Source organism: Rousettus aegyptiacus, unplaced genomic scaffold, assembly GCF_014176215.1.
Source record: "Rousettus aegyptiacus isolate mRouAeg1 unplaced genomic scaffold, mRouAeg1.p scaffold_m13_p_2, whole genome shotgun sequence".
Lineage (NCBI taxonomy): Eukaryota > Metazoa > Chordata > Mammalia > Chiroptera > Pteropodidae > Rousettus > Rousettus aegyptiacus.
Window position 1 is genome coordinate 29,328,598 of NW_023416295.1, and position 21,287 is coordinate 29,349,884.

Below are 21,287 nucleotides of genomic sequence, written 5' to 3' on the forward strand. Positions count from 1 at the left end.
AGAGAGATTGGAACATGGTACCAACTTCTCATGGAGAAACCCTAATTCTTTTCATCCCATGCCATGGTCAGAGATAATAATCTACAAACCAGTCATCTCACAGAGGGGACCAGGTGAAAGCATATAGATGGATAAGCTCAGACTTTTCACTATCCTGGAGAACAACATACAGGTGTATGAAAAAAAAAAAAAATTGGAGCATTTGTCAGGAGATCACAAAATACTTTCCATATACAGTCGCCAAAGGCACATCCTAAAAATGAGATTCTCGAGAAGTGTCTGTACCTAGAAAGCAAAAAAACATATCCATCTAAATCATATTCTAATATCTAATATTCACATATCTAATATTCACAACTAGGACTAGTTATGTTTTTAACTGTTGACCAAAGGTGTTTGAGACTGACCTTTTTATTATATGGCACAAACAAAATTTTTCTTTAAAAACTTTTCTCCAATTAATATAACTTGGAAAAGTTATAGCACTATCACATACATTTCGTTCAAAGATAAAATCACTGTCAGACCAGTAGACATTGCCATTCCTAGAAACAGCCCTGATTTACCACAGCAATTTCCTCAGGAAAAGGGGTGGGAGTAGAAAGCCACCAAGCTCCTACACTTGTCTATCAGCCCATGATGTTCTCTGCTCTGGCATGAGAACTTAAGAATAGGCCATGAAGTGAATTAAAGTTAGATACTGTGATCACTCCACTCTGGCTCCCAGACCTTCTCAGCATGTTGCCACGAGTAAACTAAAAGAGAACTATGCAACTATTCACAAGGAGAAATTTGGCCATCTTTTTCTAAACTTTCTAATACCAGGGAAATGAAATAAAAATCATCTAAGAATAAATTTTAAACAACTTATATTCTACAAGAAGAATATGAATACACTGGGGTGAAATCATGAAGAAAAACAAGGGAATAATGAACACAAAATTCAGGCAGGTCAATAGATATTTATGGGTTGGAGAGAAAAGGAAGGGACTGGGTAGGGACACCGCACAGCTGTGAAGGAAATGGTAATATTCTTTCTTTAAGTAACTGTGATGATTATACAGGTGTTCTTTTTGTTGTTATTTCTTATGCTTCCTACATATCAAATAAATATTCTTTTGCAATTATTTAACAATTAAAACAATTTTTTTTAATTTTTAAAGGAGTAGAAAGAAAGATATCTAGATATTTGTCCCAAGTCTGCCATTGTGTAACCTTTAGCCACACACTTCTCTAGGAGTTAGCAAAATACAGTCATTCGACCAGAGCAAGAGGCACAGAACTATGGCTCACCACTTGCTTTTATAAATGAAGATTTATTGGCACATAAGCAAGCTCATTTGACTGCATATTGTTTGTAGTTGCTTTTGTGTCAAAACAGTAGCTACGGTTAAGTACTTGCAATAGAGACCATTTTGTCTGTAAATCCTAAAATATTTACTATCTGGTTCTTTAAGAAAAGGCTCCCAATCCTGAGCTAGAGAATTATTATAACTCCTAACTAACGAAGGCTGAAATTAAAAAAAAAAAAAAAATGGTACCAACACACACTAACACCAGTTGGCCCATTACTGAACCAAGATTTCTTTTTGGTACTTTTCATAAGTGGTTTGCTTAGGTTAACTGTCCCACAGCCTGTAAAATCTCATGAACCATGTCAACAGATATTAGACACAAATTTTGTGCAAAATGTAGTTTCCTCTAGATCAATAGTGAGCACAAATGCAGAGTCAGCAATCTCCTACCCCAGATACTAAGGTCTGTCTCTAAAACTAAATCTCATAATTGAAGTCCTAGTTAAGAAATATCAGAACCTGAAATACTCCCTCTTGCAAAAAAGGGTCTCAGCTCACTTAGGATCAGAAAGGTTAATTTCCAGGACTTAATCCAATGTTTCCCCATATGCTGGCCCAAGCATTATCTCAAGGAAATTTCCAGTCTCTTAGCACACACATGTGTATACACAGAAAAGCTTGGTATTTGCCATTTTTAAATGCCAAAGGTGATAGGTCTTATCCTAGTAAGTCCATTTTTTTATATCTATGTAAACGATCCTTCAGGCTACAAAACTATTGGAGCTACCTCTGCCAGAGATAAAGAACAGGGATATACTGTCCACCCAAACTTGTTCCTCCATAACCTCAACTCCTTGTGTCTTCTAAACCCTCATGCGACGCCAATGATGTGATATTAGTCACACTTGAGATTGACAGCTGCCCACCCTAAACTTGCCATGCCTCCTGAAGTCCAACAATTACTGATGTTATCACCCATCCTCGGATGATCCAGTGGCATAAATGACGAGAAACCATTTTAAATGTCCAACTTCCAATTATGCAAAATCTCTGAAATTAATCAAAATTAACACACTGTTTGGAGGTATCCATTTCAGGGCCTATAGATCCACAAGAGCGGCAGACCCAGAGTTCTCTTTTTCGGTTGTACCAGGACAGCTGGCCTACAAAACCAGCGTGAGAGTAAGGAAGGCCCCTCAGAGGATACGAACAGTCTCCTGAGCTGCAGCCAGGACACTGTTATTGTTTAATGCACACAGTGCTTCCGCTGTGGTTTTTCAGTTGAAAACAATAAATCTCTTTTTTCCTCTAAAAAGAGAGGTTTACAAGGATTTGTCTGATTTGTTTTATAGCCTGCATTATCATGTTTACAGTTTGAAATTATTTATTTGATGAGAAATGTTTAACTTAGAAAAATTATTTTTGTCATACAGGTCTATGGGAGATTTTGACTTTTGCCAAGAAAGAACATTTAGAGCTAAAATTACAGGACCTGGATTCTAATTTCCTGTTTCAAACTGTCACCTTAGACAAGGCCATAAACTCTCAAGACATATGTCTCTGAAGTAAAGTTCTTGGAATAAGTGGATCTGAAGATAACTTCCATCCCCCTCTTCACAACAGATTACCTTGCCCCCTAATCCAACGAGCTTGAAGCTATGAAAAAAATCCCTTCTACCCATCTATCTCAAATTGCTCTGACTATTTGCCCTGTAGGTCTTTGTTTCCTTTTCTCTCTAAATTGAAAGTATCCTTCCTTCTTAGCACAGGTAAGTTTTCCACCCTGGTTCTTGACTTTTCCCCTTCTGCCTCTTCTGGAACATTGCTGTTGCTTTAATGTGGCCCATAATTTTCCACTTCCCTGCCTCTGTTTATAAGGGTTGCCATTCCAGTCATCAGAAAATCTTATTCAAGATGCAACACAGACACCACTTCCTGCCTCCTGCCATTTCTGAATCTTGACTAGGAGCAATCTCTCTGTCTTATGCACCTCATTGGTTTTTATTTTATTCATTTTATTATAGTACTAACCTATATTTCAGTAATCTTGTGTTTGCTTAATTCTTTCTGATAAATTATAAACTTTTTTTTAACTCAACTTTGTATAATAAAGGATTCAACTACTTTATAGTCTCATACTTAAAAGCATTCAACCTGTACTGAGTAATGATGAATTAAAATAGATTAGAAGTCTCCTCAAACTGATTCTAGATTCAGATTAGTAAAAGCTTAACTTCTTTTGTCTGTAGTCCCTACCATGAAAGGGATACTCTTTAGAATATATATCTTTATTGTTGAATATATTACCAGCTAGTCACGGATTCAATCTCAAAAGACAATACTTCTCAATGTGTTTCTCTAGTTTAGAGATATTTTTGAAAATCCCAGCTGGTAAAGTTGAGTAAGAAAGAGGTTGGCAATGGAGGGGTTAAACAAGAAAAATAATGTTTACAATCTTTGGAAAACATCACTGTAGATAATTTCTTTTTCAACTTCAAGAAAGCATCCTCTATAAAAGCCCTTCAGTTTTTTTTACTGGTTGTCAGAAATTAAGCTTTCTTCCTGTTTTGAAAAAACAGTTATCTATGGCAACCTGTTCACTTTGTAAGCAACCAATATTAGTTGAGTGAAAAATAAAACCTTACCAATAAGAACACAGGAAACTAAGAGGTAGTAATAAAAACTGAAATGAGATGCTGATTACTCAATTTATCTTGCCCAGATTCTTCAGGAATTTTATACCAGGGCTAAATTAGACAATAATCCCAAGGTCCAAGGACTGTTTGTTCTTTCATGCACTTGTGAGAGTCACAGCATCTTCTGCACTCAAATATTGCTGAATGTTTATACTCTTGGACTATGTATTCAAATAATAATATTAAATTGTCTGCCCCATTCCTTTATATTATTCTTTTCTTAATTTCTCAAATTAAGATTTATTTTATTTCCTCCAAAGGTACATTCCACTTAATGTTAATCATTACTTGCCTCACTTCTCTTATGAAAGCAATCATGATTTTTAGCTCCATTTCACCTAAACTTAGAATTTAATCTGTCCTACTTAATACGTTCAAAACATTCCCTCAACAAAGTCAGTAAATTCTTTTGCATTGATTTATTCACTTAGTGAATATTTATTGACCACTTACTACAAGCTATTTACTATTCCGGGTGCTAGGAATATAGCAGTGATCAAAACACACAAATTCCTGCTTTCAGGGAGCTGTCATTTTAGTAGGGGAGACGAATAACAGATACGTTTTTCAGGAGGTGTTAAGTGCTATAAAAAAAAAAAATCGAAGCAGAGTAAGGGACTAAAAAGCACTATGGGGAGAGCACTATTTTGGGTAACATGGTGAAGAATGAAGTAAGGAAGCAAACCTTACAAAACTCTGGAAGAACATTCCTGGGAGAAAGAATTTAAATGTGAAGCCTCTGAGGGAGGAACCTGCTCAGTCTAGTCAAGTAAGAGCAAATTCTATAGCTATTAGATTACACCAGCTGAAGACTTCATTTAGTTAAGGCTCACAAACTTTCTACTGTTTTTAAATTACTTTCTCAATAGAAATAGCCTTATAAAATGTAAAATAATCTAAACTACACTATTCCCCTTGAATTAAATATGGCTGAATACCAGTAGACATTCAGATAGTTCCAGATGGATGAAATCAGATCCTAGCCCTAAAAAATCCTTGATGTGACAAATGACTTTGTGTAATAGTAATTCAGTTTCTCCAAAGCCTTTTGCTTATTCTTCACCTTAGTCTAAGTAAAAAATGATAGCCTAAATTTGTCTAAATTACTAGATACATATCTAAGAATTCTTCACCGTACCTATCACTACTAACATTACATTTATTTATGTATTGTCTTTCTCCTCCTTAGAACATAAGCCCCATGAGAGCAGAGGCTCTGTTTTGTTCAACATGTTATCCCCAGTGCCTAGAAAACAGTACCTGAGCTGTTTATTAAACACTCAATAAATATTTGTTGAAATAATAAGTGATTCTTAAAGGAATCAAATGAAGGCAGAGATTACTAAAGTGACAGTCAAAACATAGAAGTTGGCATTTAAAATAGCCAGTATGAGTCCCATGCTGCAAGGTAGGGGATAAAGGTAATGAGAAGACCCCAGGAGCCATGGACAGTAAGGTGAAGTGAGAAGGCCACATCCAATTAGGTGATGTGGATTCTGCCACAGACTTCTCACTCATCAGGCCTTGGCTTAAGTGGCTCAGTAAATAGCATTCTATTAACTAGACTGGAAAAGACAAAAATAAAATGTATAATGAGTTCACTTTCGAACAGATTAAGTCTGTGATGCTTACGGAACATCAGATGTAAAGAAATATGTGTTGATCTTATAGCATGTAATTAGTACTAGAAGCTATCAGAAAAAAGTGAGATGTGTTTTTTTCAAGAGCAAGAGAAATTCAAGTTGTTATATGGAATCTGTTTTTATAAACTGACAAATCATTAAAAAAAAATTTAAATAATTCTGTTGAGGTCAAAAGAGCACAAGAGCACACAGGATTTGACATACAGAACATCAGGGGAGAAAAATTGGATCAGAAACAGAAACCTTGTCTACGGCCATGCTACCCTGAACATGCCCAATCTCGTCAGATTTCGGAAGCTAAGCAGGGTCCAGCCTGGTTAGTATTTAGATGAGAGACCACCAGGAGCTGTAGGCATAAAAAAGAAGGAAGAAGGAAGGAAGGAAGGAAGGAAGGAAGGAAGGAAGGAAGGAAGGAAGGAAGGAAGGAAAGAAAGAAGGAAGGAAAGAAAGGGAAACCTAGAAAATAATTTGAAGGCCAGATAAAGAAATTAGGTTAATGGTCAAAGAAACCAGTCTGAAAGTTAGGAAGAAAATCAAAATACAGTGTTGTAATTAAAGCATTCAAGAAAAGCGAGAGTTTAAAGAAAGGAATAATTAACAATTCCAAATATTACAAAACATTAAATAAAAGCAAAACCAAAGAATCCTTTAGACTTGGAAAAATGGTCATGGGAGATTTTTGCTGATACAATTTTATGAAACCAGTAGAAGCAAAGCATGATTTCAGTGGAGACTCTTCCTCAACACTCTATTCCTAGTGCCTAGAAAACACTACCTGAGCTGTCTACTAGACACTCAATAAAAATCGAAGAATAAATAAGAATATGACAAAAAAGGAGATAGAAATATACTGTGTTATCTTGGTCAAAGGGAGGATATATGTTGGTGTAGAGATGACAATAATACAACTAGTAATATTTTGAGTTCTGAAAAATGCCAGGCACTTCTGAACACTTTGCAGTGTAGTATGCAATATGCATAACTTTATAAAGTAGGTACTATTATTAACCTTATGTTGGAACTGAGGAAACAGATTGAGAAAGGTGAACATGACCAATTTGTAATTTCCAGAGTTCAAATTTGAACCCAGGATGTTTGAGTCAAAGAACAAGAAAACACAGAAACACACACACACACACACACACACACACAAATCTCATTTTAATAAATTATGATATTATAGGAAATGTTCTATCAGGAACCTGAAACAGGAACAGAGCACAAAGTTAAGCATGAACAGGTAGGTACTTCTCAGATGGAAGAAGGGTAAAACATGAGGGTTCTTGGAGTGATGCCAATATCAGCCTCCCTGTATATTTTATAAATGGACTAGAAGAGGCTGAGTAATCTGATGTTTCAAATTTTGCAAATGACACATTAAGCATCTCTGGGGTGTGAAATGCCAACCTGACAAAAATAAAACAAAGTACACTTAGTGATGAGCTATAAGTTCACAGAACCTAAGAATGGGATCTGACAACTCCAGAAGCAGGTAGGTGTCTCTCCAATTTCCATTTCAGTGCTGCTCCTATTTCAGTGTGTTCCTGTTCTCTTATCTGTCAACATCCTTGGGCCTGGTAACTTATCCCACGGTAAAGCTAAGGCTTAAGGCCCCAAGGACACAAGCCAACAATTGAAACTCAACCTAATTAAAGTCATGTCGTTCATGGTAGGATATCAAGCCCTGTGAACTAGAAAGAGCTTAGTCCCCAAGGAAGCAAATGCCAGAATACTGCTGCTAAACTGTACCCCCTTAAAGGATACATAAGCCTTTTCAGCTTAAGTGTCTGGCTGCATAACATATAGATAGTGAACCCACTGAAGTCATTACCACGACACATGGCACAAACCAAAAATAAGAACATGTTTAAGAGCTTCTTAAATGAATCCCAATGGGACTTAAGGTAAATGAGGGCCACTTCTGACAAAGAAAAAATATTTAGTAGCTACTAGACCTCAGCGTAACAAATTTGCCTCTTAATACTTTTAAACTTATAATGCACATTCGCCTGACATCCAGAAACCATTAATCCTTATGTTTTACGTCATTAAACAAGTACTTACAACATTTAACAAAATGTTTCAAAACAAATATCTCTATTGCATCTAAGCCAAAATTAATGATAATTTGTTTTCATCTCATTTAATCCATATCAAAAAATATAGGAGGTAAATACTCTTATTATCCTGATATTACTGATACAAAAACTAAGATTTTGAAAAATTATGTGACTTATCAAGACCACATGGCTATTAGTTGGTGGAGCAGGTACTCAAACCCTGGGCAGTTTGACCCCAGAAATCGTACTCTGAACCATAAATACTCTATATTGCCTCTATTCTCTTTTACAAAAAATAAAACTTCATTATGACATATCATTATACATTAACCTGCAAATCCATGTCAAATCAAATCCTCTAATACAGAACAATTAGATACTACATATCACAGAATTAATTTTTTCTTAATGGGTCATAGTCCTGACCCCAAAGCATCATTATGAAAATGTTCAACTGTACTCTATAGCTTAATCAGAAAATACTAAAAGTAATATACAGTTTTCCAAATGAAAGTGGCATGTCTGTCTTAAATCCCAAATCTTAAATTTAGAGATTATTATCTTCTTTCCATCTGCTCTCAAAGTGGGTGGTTTCAAGACAGAAGATCACTGCTGAAGAGTATCAGAGGCCACATGGAACTGTTCTCAGAGATAATATTTCTATGTAAAACAAGATCAACAATTCATTCAACAGAGACAAAAATTTCTACCTAAAAAAAAAAAAGTCACATATGAAAGGAAAGATGCTTTAACTAAATTATGTGTAAAGAAAGACCATCAAACATGAAGCAGGAAAAGCGATGGTTTGCAGAAAATGAGCTTGAAAACAGAGGTGTGAAAACCATATGGATTTGCAATATAATATGCCTAATATTGAGTGTCATTCTCATATTTTACACTTCTACCATATAAAAAAGCCATTTCAAACTGTTTAACATTAGGGATAGTTATCCCTTAGAGTCACATACTGAAAAATTTATGGATAAAATGACATGCTATGCTTTGAAATAATCCATACCGGAGAAGAGGGAAGTAGAAGGAGAATACAAAACAAAGTAGGCCATGAGAGTTCACTGTATGATTCTTTTTGCTTTTTATTTACACTAGTCTACTTATTTATGCATATATCTGACATACTCCATAATGAAAGTTTTTAAAATTTGTTTAAGGGTTTTAAAAGTGTACATGACACTTGTGTTAATTTTGGTGTATATTTTTATGCCATATAAAATAATATCTGACAATTTAAAATGCAAAGTATGAGCAGAACACAAATGCCTCTACTAGTGTACAGTTTATGATCTGCCTCATTTGGTTCAGCGAAAGCCAGAAACAACAAGGTCAAAGTCATAGGTTCCGCTTTTTATTTTTTTTGAGACCTAGTTTAATTTCTTCTATTCCTCAGATTTATAATTCTAATTTCAGCAAGCCATTTCAGAAAAGTATTTTGGCCATTAAAACAAAAGAGTGATATATAATCTATGAATGAAAAAATTTCATTATATGTGACAGTACCCTGATGATCAATTCAATAGGAATTGCTGGCTCTGGTATGGTACCATTAAGCCTTAAAAACAACATGCTTTAGAGTTTCACTGATGTGTTTCATCCCCCCTCAAGCCTTCTCACTCAAGGCCCATATTTCACACACTAATTTTGGTTCTCATAATCTTTTTAACACTAAACTGCAAAGTTCTAAACTTTGCTTCTACTAAATAAATATGAATGGCCTTTGTCTGGTGAAATCTAACTTATTATTGATGTGCTTCTTGGTTGTTTACCGAACTTGTGCAAAATAATGTTCCCAAAGTATACTGGTTAAAGTAAATCTAATGACATTTTCTAAAGTACTCATGGGAGCTAGCAAACCAAAGAGATGGTAGCATTTAATTATATTTTACAATCTGCTTTATAAATATCACAAAACCAAACTCTCGGAAAGCAACCCTTATTGACTTCATTAAAAATTATATGAATTTCTATATATGAAATATATGAAAATTTATTTACATGTATATGAAAGATATACAACAAAAAAAAATTTTAATGATCTTTGATTTATCTGTATTCTTCTTTTAGATTCACATGGCCAAATGGGTGTTTCTCTTTTGAAATAATCTTAGAAAGGCACTTTTTACTTTCTCTGACTCAAGATGACTCAACAAATGCACTTTTATCCAAGGAGCAACAATCCTTTCTCCAAATGTGACGAGTGAATGATAATTTAATTAGATACTTGCCTTTTTTTCATTAGGCAAAATTGCTGTGTATTTAATCAGAAGGGAAGTCTAGTGAGCCAAAATTTTAAAATTACTTCCCCTTTCTGTGGGAAACAAAAACTAAAGCTTTTTATCAAGGGAAATAGATAAACTGCTTCCAAGTTGAGGAAGCCAGGGTGTGGTAGGGGAACCTTCTCCAACTCCAGCTCTGCCATGCCGCCAATCACACGTGTCAGGTCACGAATGCGCACAGCCCTGAGGTGAACACCATTACCCTCGCTTGAAAAATGAGGAGACTGTGGTTTACGAGGTGATCCAGAACTACAACACAAGTCTATCTGACTCCAAAACTTTTCTTCCTACTCTACTAACCTGAGAAAAGTAATATGTGTCACCACTTTACTACAACTTAAAGTAGTTTTATGAATAGGCTTGTGCTTCATAAAAACTCTCAGCCCTATGCAAACACACAATCCAATGCCTGCTGACCCTACATGACCATTCTTAGAGACAGCAAACATATTAATTCCTATTATACGCTAATGTACAAGCATGGGGGAAAATGGATGGTTGCAAAGGATGACAAAGTATATATATCATCGCCTGCAACATATTTATATAATATTGCATATATATCTCACAAATAATCTCATGAAATAGGTATACTAACAAAAAAGTACATACTAAGCACAAGACAAACAATCCACCCCCAAATGTAGTTTCACCAATCAAAATGGGAGTTGTAGAGGGACGTTCACTTAATGTTGAGCCAATCCTGTTTTCTCTATGTAGAATTACAATAAGACTGTGACAGACACTCTAAGCTGGCTCACTCAACAACTCATTGCCAACCATCTTGCTCCCTTGCCTACCTCTCCTTATAAGGTTGACAAAGCTTATTTATAAGGTTGACAAATATTGACTTTCCTTGCCTCTTTTGTAAGGTGTGGAGAGGGAAGAGGGAACTCAGAGACATGTGTCAACTCTCTGGCCAAGACAACTTAAATAGAAATCAACTGCTAGAATTTCTAGGCAGCTTTTTGTTTTCCTGGTAAGAGGGACAGATGAAACTAGCATCCCCCCAATTATACATACATTCCATTCCCTTTCTGCCCAAATCTAGGGCAGCCATCTTGCAACAAGGAGGAGACAAACAAAAAGATAAATGGCAGAGTACTAGGAAGAGCTTGGGTCATTGACAGCAGAACCGGTACCAACCACCTACCTCCAGGTGTCTAGTTATATAAAAATTTCTATTAAGCCACTTTAAATCAAGCTTTCTGCTGCTTGAAGTTGAACATTTTCCTGATGAATATAATGTCAGTAGTCTAGCTAACCTAGAACATTTAAGCACCTAACTTACTTTGAGTTTTGCACGCTGAGATGAATAATACACTGGGCTCTAAACAATACATTGACAATGACTTGCTGTTGACTTAGACAAATGTAAAAGCTATGTGATCAGTGTATATTTTTAGTTGCCACCTCCCCCACACACAAATCCTACAGCAAATATAATACGGCACTGAGTTTACTGAAAAAAAAATAAACAAGATACTATTTAATGAATGTTTTCATTGTTCTTCCCTATATGATATTTATGCTACCTCTCTACCCCGTACAGAATCTGTACACCAGAAGGGGTTCAAATCCAGTGAGAGACAGAATAAGTGTCGTTAAGGCAAATAAAAGAGGTACTCTAAAGTTATAGATATTCTAAATCCTAATTTTCATTGGTTTTACTTGGTTAAGGAATAACTATACCAAGAAATAAGCAATGGTGGTTTTGTGACTCAACACAATTAACCAACTTCAAAACTCTTATTCTGTGAAAGTTCAGTAGCATTTTCCAGTTCTTTGAAAAGGCCTAAAATTCAAATCAAAAATTGGCTCTGCATTGAAGTTTCCACACGGTAAATCGTGAGTAAACAGTATGTTACTTGCACAGAGAAAGGGGTCAACTGGAATATAACTTTGTTGGAGGTATTACCATAACCAATTGCAAAGGGAACTTACTGAAGTCCTAAGATTATAGGGCACATTCACATGTAAGGAAAAAAAGGAAATCCTCACTTAATTGAAAACCCACTACTAACACATATTCTATGCTAGTGTCATTCACAGAGCATAGCTGTCAACATCACCCGGGAACTCGTTAGAAAAGCAGAATGTCGGTGCCCATCCCCACCACCAAGGCCTACTGAATAAGAATCTACATGGTAACAAGATTTCAGGTGATTCATAGGCATAGTAAAGTTTGAGAAGCACTGATCCCTGCCCGGCCAGCATTTAATACTGATTTATTATTGATAAAAATAACCTCTACACAAGAAGCTAGGACAACACTTCCATAATACTCTGCCTGTCAGATTAGTGTAACTAAAATGCAGTTCTAATAATGACACTCAAAACCTTCAATGACTTCCTGTCACCTATCAAAGAAAATTTAAAGTCCTTAGTTTGATAGGCAAAGTCCTCCATCATCTGGCAGCACCCCCTTTCCAATTCAGTGTTCTACCCTAGCCTCTCCATGTGCCCTATGCCTGTTGCTCAAAGTGTGAAGAGCAGACCACCTGCAACAGAACAGAACCACCTGGAGCCTCACCTTCGACCTTCTGAATCATGTTCTCTGAGGAATAAAACTAGGAACGAGCAATCTTAACCAGGTGATTCTTGGAAAATAACTGCCCCTCCTTTTAGATTGTCTCTCATCCTTCATCAACTTTCTCTAGATGCTCCCAAGCAGAGGGAGTCACTCCAACCTTAGTGAGAACACTAGCCCCATGTACAGATCTGTCGTTGCCCATATCACACAGTATTTCAACTACTAGATGTTTCCATGCCAATTTCTCCTTTGAGTCCCTGAATGCAGAAAGTGGGTACTATGTACCCTTGTATCCCTAACATCTTGCCCTTTGGCAAAGAAAGTGTTCAATATTTGCTAATTTACTACAGCATTGGTTATACCAAGAAAAAAGAAACTGAAACAACCTTAAACTCCATCATTTGAAAACTATCTGAATTAATTACAGTACAACCATCCAGTGGAAGGCTATGCACTCATTAAAAATGATGACACTACCTATTAATTGGAAGGATACTCAGAATATATATAGCAAAAAAAAAAAAAAAAAAAGCAAATTGCAAACATAGGAATAAAGTGATCTTGAAGAATGTACACCAAAATTTTAACAGTGGTTATCTCTGAGTGGTGGTATTAGAAACGACATTATTCTCTTCTTTCTATTAGTTGAATTTTTTACAATAGCATATAAAACTTTTTTTTAATTTTAAAGCTACTCCCATTTTAAATGCTTATGGAATTAATGTTGTTATAGTAAATAACGGCTTCACTTATTCAGCTTCCAAGGACAAGGGTTTCCAAAAGTTGGCAATGATCCAAAGGTTGGTGATGTTGTTGCTAAGAAGAAGGAGAAAGTAGGAAATAGGTCATCCTTAGCAACCAGCTCTTACCAACCTTCCTGTTGCCTGGGTTTTAGAAAAATATCTAAATGTCTTTTAATATCTTTTTACACAGCACTTTTCTAATAAACACAGTGGATTCCAGTGGAAATAATTTTGAGAATATCAATTTGTCTCAGCATAAAGAAACTATCTGTTGTCAATTTTTTCAGTTACAAAAATCAGCTTCCAACTTCATCTCATTTCGCTGTTCTAGATAAATTTGTTAAATACTGTGTTTTACTCTATTTACCAGGACATCAAAACTGGATGTGCTAGCTGATAAAAATGACTTTCAGTTATATTACCAAATTAGGGCATCACTTTTTCTCTTACGAGGGTGGGTTGGAGAGATGCTCCAGCCTTTTTTCTTCTACTATAAGAAAAACCTACAAGCAAAATTCATTTCAATTAATATTTTACATAAAATCAAGATGATCTGAAGAAAAAATAACTAAAATAAATTGAAATCACACCAACAACAGGAAAAACCTGTCAATCTGGAATTTTTTCACTAATATCAACATTCAACCTAAAACAAAACTAAGATTTGCAAGGAGAAAAAATAGAAATCATTTTATTAGTCACTGGTAGGATTTTATTACAGTTTGGATCCATTTTGAATATTATAAATATGTATTCCACTTGAATAATATCAACAGAAAAATATGTATAGTTATAACTTAATAACTTGAACACATTTCCTACTCAAATTCTAAAATGAATTATCCTTACTACATGAAAACATAAAGTAGAGAAAAAAGAATTTTAAAGGCTTGCTAGAATATTAAAATTCAGTATAAACTGAAATATAATAATTTTAAAGCCATTTTTTCTACCTAGCTCAAAATAATCTCTCCCCCCAAAAAAGCAAAATTTAACTATAATTTACTGACCCCTAGGTTCAAAAAACATGGCTGCTTATTTGACAAGTTTAGAAGGATAGCTATTGCCATAAACCCCAAACATGCAGGCATCCAACCTATGCATCCAAAATGTCACAGGGTGGTGAAAGGGACTCTAAGCCAGTAGAGAGGAGACAGAATGAGTTGTTCCCTTTTGTTCTGCAATGACCACATGACTTAAGTTATTTTGCTTCTTGGAATCTCTGGCTTCCTCATCTATAAAAAACGGGCATTGGGCTGGATGATGTCTGGGTTCTTTCTAAATCAAAAATTTTTACAGCTCTAACTCTACACATCTTTTCCACACATTTAAAACCTGAAAATACTGTATTTTTATAATCTATGAAAGCTGTAAATAAGAGAACTGCATTTTAACAGATTTTTCCCACTAAAATTTGGAAAAAAGAAGATACAATTCTACCATTTTAATAAGAGTATTTCACTTTTCAGTATTAGTAGCACCCTTTATTACTCATTAGCATTATTAAACTGTACCTTTTCTTTTCTATTCCCATGACTAGAAAAAACTAGTGTTTTCTAACTACTGAATTAGCAGGAATCATGAGAAAAACACCTGAGATATAACTATAATTAGTTTTGTTTTCAAAAAAATTACTGAAGGCGGAAATTCCAATTTTCTAACATATTACATTCCAATATACAAGAGAGCAAAGTTATCAAATCAATTATAAAAACTAATCTTCATGAATCTATGGGGAAGTATTATATCATTCGTTGAGGAAGCTGAGATTCCTTGACATTAAGTAATTGTCCAAAGTCAGAAGGCTAGAAAGCACCAGATCTGTGACTCAGCCTCCTGACCTTTTCCCCTGAGTCTCCCTCTCTCTCTATGATATTACATCAGCTCATAAACCTTTAATATTTTAAATAAAGCACACTTTCACCTAATTTAAATTAAATGGTTGCTTATAAACAATTGCTTAGGAACAAATATTTAAAACACATATGATAGAAAGGGTTAATTTACTCTTTAATATATGATGTATCCTTAGTAATTTTTTAAAAAGACCAAAATCTCAATAATTAGACAAGAAAGATAACCAGAAAGTTTACAAAAAAATTCATCATAAGTACCTTTGAAATATTTGAACTAAAAATGCTCAATTTCAGTCAACTAAACAACTGAAAGAAAAAATAAACCTTTTTCTCACTATTTTATTAACAAAACTTAAAAAATTGGTCATGCTGAATTGACTAGCTTGTAGGAAATAGTTACTCTCCTACACAATCAGTGAACAAAGTAGTTAAAACCTCCTTGAAGGACAATTTCAAGATCTTTAGAAAAACTAAACACACACAGCCTTTGACGGCAATTCCACTCTTAAGAATTTATTTATTATTTATTTTATTTATGTGAGCAAAGAAAAAAAAGTGCTTATCATGTAAAGGATGTCCCCAAGAGCATTTGCCATTACAGCAAAACACTACAGACAACCCAAATGTCCACCCACTGGAAGTAAGTAAGCAAATTTTGCATACTTCAAAAAAATAAAACACTACATACTTCATTGCAAAACACTATACTTTAAAAAAAAAAAATACTCAGTAGTATTTTATACTTCTCGTTTGTCTTTGAAAACAAGTATACGACAAGATCACACCCTAAGATGAGAGCTGATGCCCGTTTAAATTACTTCTCAAAAGATACCCAAGGAATTCCCCTATAGAAAAGGGAACTGAAGATTCAGGAGTCTCATTTGGGAAGGGGACTTACATTTCAGTTTTTTTTAAATTTAATACTGTTTGAAAGTTTTAATCTTTGTATGCCTGGTGATTATTTGTGGGCTCCAGGCAGCTTCCAAGCTTATACTAAAATTGGCTGATGTAAAAGTCCAATTAGATAAAAAATGTATGTAAAAGAATTTTGCAAACTGAAGAGAACACACAAGTCTACAATTCAGGAAGGCTTTTTATTGCCCCAGCACCTACTCCCTGGAGCTAATAAGCAAGATTCCTCAACAGACACTTCAAGATGAATTTAAGAATTCTCTATTAAAATGCAAATATCCAACCAGGAGCTAACACTTTTAAGCAGGGCCTCTCAGAACTGTCCACTAAATTGCCCTAACATCAAAGATACTGAGTTCTGTACCCCCAGGGACCTAGAAGGTATGTCAAAGGCCCTCAACTTTTAATATATCTATACTTTTTTGATAGAAAAACTTTTTTTGCATAATTCTTCAAATAAAATTGATGTTCCAGGAAAATGTGCTCCATTAATCCTAAGGTATTGCCCCAGGAACTGATTTGTACCAGTTGGAGGAATTTGACTTTAAAAGATATGTGTTACTATCTTAGCAGAGGAGAACTTAAATATGGGATGAAGGGCATGAAGGAAAAAAAGGAGGGGAAAACTGGGGTCAGACACTTTGTAATTTAATCCTCAGAATTACCATTCTTTCAAAAAATTATTGAGCTTCTAATGCAGCTACAGGCCCTTGTCCTCATGAAGCTATTGTTTTCAGTTCTAACAGATACTATAAAATTGCCCTTCAAAGAGGTTTTAACCACCAATGGTGTAGGAGAGTGCTTCTTTCTCCCACACCATGGTCAATTCAACACATGGCCAAATTTTTTGCCTAGCTAGCAGGGAAGTATATGGGTGAAAAATTATATGTCAAGCACAGAATCAAATATAATTAGATAGTGAGACATAGGATGGCTTTAGACGTGAGGTTAGAAAGAAATACTTGAATTGAGTGGTCAGCGAAGGCCTACCTGAGGTCTGAGGTTACAAACATATACTTGGTAGAATCAAGGGACAGAAAGGTGTTTGTTATCATTAGAGCATAAGGACCTGGGAATGAGGGGTCGATGGTGAGTTTAGAGAAGCAGGAGCTAAGGCCGTATAGGACAAGGTAAGAATGTGACATTTATGTTCATTGCAATGGGAAGCTATTGGAGGTTTCGGCAGAAGAATAATATGGCCTCGCTTACTTTTTGAGAAAGTCATTCTGTTTGCTATGCAGGCAATGATCTGTAAATAGACAAGACAAGAAGCAGAAGGCAACAGAAATAATCCAGATGAGAAATGATGGTGACTTAAACTGTAGATTTAATAGTGGAGATGGAGAAAAGGTTCACATTTCAGGATATATTTGAGACCTGTGAGACTTGGTGATAATTTGGATATGGAGTATAATGAAAAGATTGGTGAATGAACTCCCATATTCTCAGACTAAGCTAACTGGTGAGTGGTGGTACCATTTACTAACATAGGGAGAGGAGGGGAAGGGCATTCTGTTGTGAACACTGTGGCCAAGACTTCTAGTTGCCATCCAAAATGCACTTTTTACTTCTTACTAAGTAATCAAACTCCATTTTTATTCCAGCTAAGACTGCATTTCTCAGCCTCTTTCTACTGCTAAGTGAGGTTACATAGCTAAATTCTGGTCAATAAGAAGTAAATGTAAGTACTTATAGGACTTCTAGGACAACTGGAAGAGAGAGTTACTCAGCTGGAAATTGTACCTTTTTCCCCCTATGCTCTGTCTTCCTTCTTGCTGCCTGTAATGAGATGGCTGGAGCTCCAGCAACCATGAGATAACTTTCAAATGAAACTCACACACACTGAGTATAGCAGATTAAAGAGATTAAATAGAGACTGAATTGCTGGTCTCTTCGGGGAGCAGACACTTGAGTGCTGGGCTGCCTGTCCATGGGCTTCCTTTAAGTGGAGTAAATTCTTGTGTGTTTACAATTATATTGAGTTTTCTGATGATATAGCCAAACAAAATCCTGATACAAAGATGTAAAGATAGATACAATATGCCTATTAAATATCCCAGTTAGCTAGAATCTCTATCTTAAGGATAACAAACTGAATATCAGAGAACTTATTTGCCCAAAGTCAGTAAGCTTGAGATAAAGGCAAGATTTAAGCTAAAGGCAGTCTGACTTCAAAGTTCATGTTTTTGCACTATACCATCCTTTACTGAAAAAGAAAAAGAGAAGGAACCAAACACAAATGTTTCCAATAGTACAATCATGTCCATGACCAGTTCTGTGCATGGTACTCCAAATAGCCCTACTCAGTCTGATACAAGGAATAATCATCTCCTATATAAAAGATTACTCTTTACATGATGTCTGCATTGTACATGCTTGCTTTATTCATTTTTTTATTTATTTGTTTGTTTGTTAGGTGAGGCAAACTTTGGTTGACCTTGCAGATTGCAAAGACCTTGTCTGCTTATAATCCCCTATTTTTTTAAATTTTTTTACAACTACAGCACCTGGGCTTCCTAGGTGGTCTCTCATCCAAGTACTAACCAGGCTCAACTCTGCTTAGCTTCCAAGATCAGACAGGATCAAGCTTGTTCAGGGTAGCATGGCTGTAGACTATTCATTTTTTTTTAAAGACATATATTTTTAATTGTATTTACCTAATCCATTCATCCCGAGATTTATTTCTATTGTATTAAAATGCTATTGTATTTATGCTATTGAAATGCTACTTATGCACTATCTTGCAATTAAATATTCATAATGTCATTCTGAATTCCTGTTGTCACACTAATGTAATTCTGGATTCTAATACATACTCCAACACTGAGTCAGGAATTTCCCTTACATGACTTATTAATTTTGTCCCTTATAAGATAATAATGATAAGTTCTCAAGAGCTCCCAACTCCAACAGATATGGCTAGCAATTCATCTTGACCAGTTTCACAGTTTATTCATGAAGCAAAAAAACAAAGGCTTTGTTTGTACAATAAAAATATGAATCTATCACTACTTCCTCAAGCTATCAGGTCTGTCCTATAAAAGAGAAAATCAGATCAGTGACGCAAGTCTTGCTTCTCATAAGGTCAGGTAGACAACTGGCTTAAACTTTAGGTATTCCTAAGAAGTAAAAAAGGAAGTTTTTTTCTTTTACTTTTTCATTGAAGTATAATATACCCTCTGTAATGTATACAGATATAGAGTGGACAGCTTGATGAAATTTTACAAAGTGAGGACCACCACCCAAATCATGTTACAGAAAATTTCCAGCATCCAGAATCCTCCCTAAGGCCCCTCCAGTCGTTACCCATCCCCCCATACAATTAACCACTATCTTGAACTTTGATTCCACAGATCATTTTGCCTGGTTTTGAACCTGATATAAATGAAACAACCTAAAATATAATCTTTCCCTTAACATATCTATAAAAATCATCCATATTGTTCCAGATAGCCATAGTTTATTCTTTTTCATTACTCTATAATATTCCATTTATCCCTTCTATTAATGGGGATTTGGATCATTTGCAATTTTCAATATTATAAATAATGCTGCTATAAACATTTTTGCCTAAGTCTTTTTCACTTTGAGGTTTAAGGGTGGCCATGAGTTGATAGATTGATAGTTGGAGTTGGATTATGAATCCTAGGGGTCTCATTAAGTTGATCTATCTCCTTCTGTATGTGTTCAAAATTCTCTATGATAAAGTTTTCTAAAACACACACGCAGAAAAAAATGTGTAAGACAGTCTCTGACCTCCAGGAGCATACAGACTAATAGAAATGCTAATATATGCACTCGAATTGCCAACTGGAATTTAAAGGGGCCACAGCAGTTATGAATCCGAACTCTGACATTTTAAAACCAAGACAATACCCAGAAAGGAATAACTCTGAGGCTGAGAGGTTAAATGAGTTGCCAAAGTCATATGGTTGGTGGCTGAGTTCATACTGAAAACTAGGTCTCAAAAACACACACACACACAGTCATACTCCCTCTTCCAATCAGAGTGGTAAATGGCAAAAGCCAGGAAGCTAATCTAAACTAGATGCAGAAGAATTCAGACAATAGAGATACCACCTAAGGCTGAAAACCATGGGCTTTTTCACCAACTGTGCTCTGCTCACAAAACTAAGAGGGCTGTCCCCCTATAAAAGAGAGAAAATCTGATTAATGAGACAAGATTTTTACATTTATTTGTATGGTTGTTGAGTGAACCTCTGTCTCACCTAAGGTAACAGGGTTTCTTCACAGGATGCTGAGACCTACATATCCGAGCAACAGAAACTCTAGTGGCTGATTACCCAATTACTTGTCAATCAGAGAAGATATAGTGAGCATTTACTATATCCCAAGAAATGTATTATCCATCAGAGAAACCACAGTCCCTGCCTCAGGGAGCTTATAAGCTAGAATAAAATTATTAAAGAAATAATTCTGAAGAAAAACCACAGGGTGCTCCAGCAAATCTAAATTCCCTAGCTCCAACTCAGATTAGCAAACCTTTAAAAGGTACACTTCTGCAAATTTAGACATTTTCAGGTGTGCAAAATTTTAAAGAAATGAGCCCTCATTGATAAATAAATCAGGTATGGTTCTTTTCTAAACAGTAGAGCATCGGGTACTAATAAGGGGAAAAAACTGCCTGTGAAAAGACTAAAACTGTCAGGTATTGATTGGTAAATGTTTGCTTTTGACCATGACACCAATATTTTTTAATATTGTCCCAGGTGATGTCCCCATAAGGAGGCTATATGAATGACTTCCAAGAAAATGTAAGCTCTTTGAGGACAAAGTCTATGTATTTAGTCCTTCTAGGACAAACTCACACAGAATATAAATGTACTTGACTAACATTTCATCAGTAAAAGAATAAAGCAATATCAAATTCCATATATTATAAATGTCCAACTTTTCTTCTGTACATAAATGATTTTTGTCTTAAACCCTAAATGTGCTAGATAAAATTTTTAATCATAGTCTCATTTCTAGTTCTTTTAGAGTAGATTGCCTTTCTCTAATAAACTAAGAATGGAATTCAATTTTTTTCTTGTTTTCCAAAACATATTACAACATCTGAAGAGAAATAAAACAATAACTTTAAAAAGTGGAAAAGCAGTAAAAAATTCAATTCTCTTAAGGTATCTTTTTACTTTTCACATAAAAATAGATGTTTCCTCTTGTCGGCCTGAAAAACCATGGAAATAATATAATCTGAACCAAAATAATCCAATGTATTTTGAAAATTTTCAGTTAGG

General features: G+C 35.2%; 1 protein-coding gene and 1 pseudogene across 1 annotated transcript in view; both read right to left on the bottom strand.

The window, feature by feature from the left end:
* PLCL1 (phospholipase C like 1 (inactive)) overlaps positions 1 to 21,287 on the bottom strand; it is a 280,128-nt gene that overhangs the window by 193,976 nt on the left and 64,865 nt on the right. The gene's annotated exons all lie outside the window — the stretch shown is intronic.
* Positions 18,525 to 18,643, bottom strand: LOC118614233 (annotated as a pseudogene).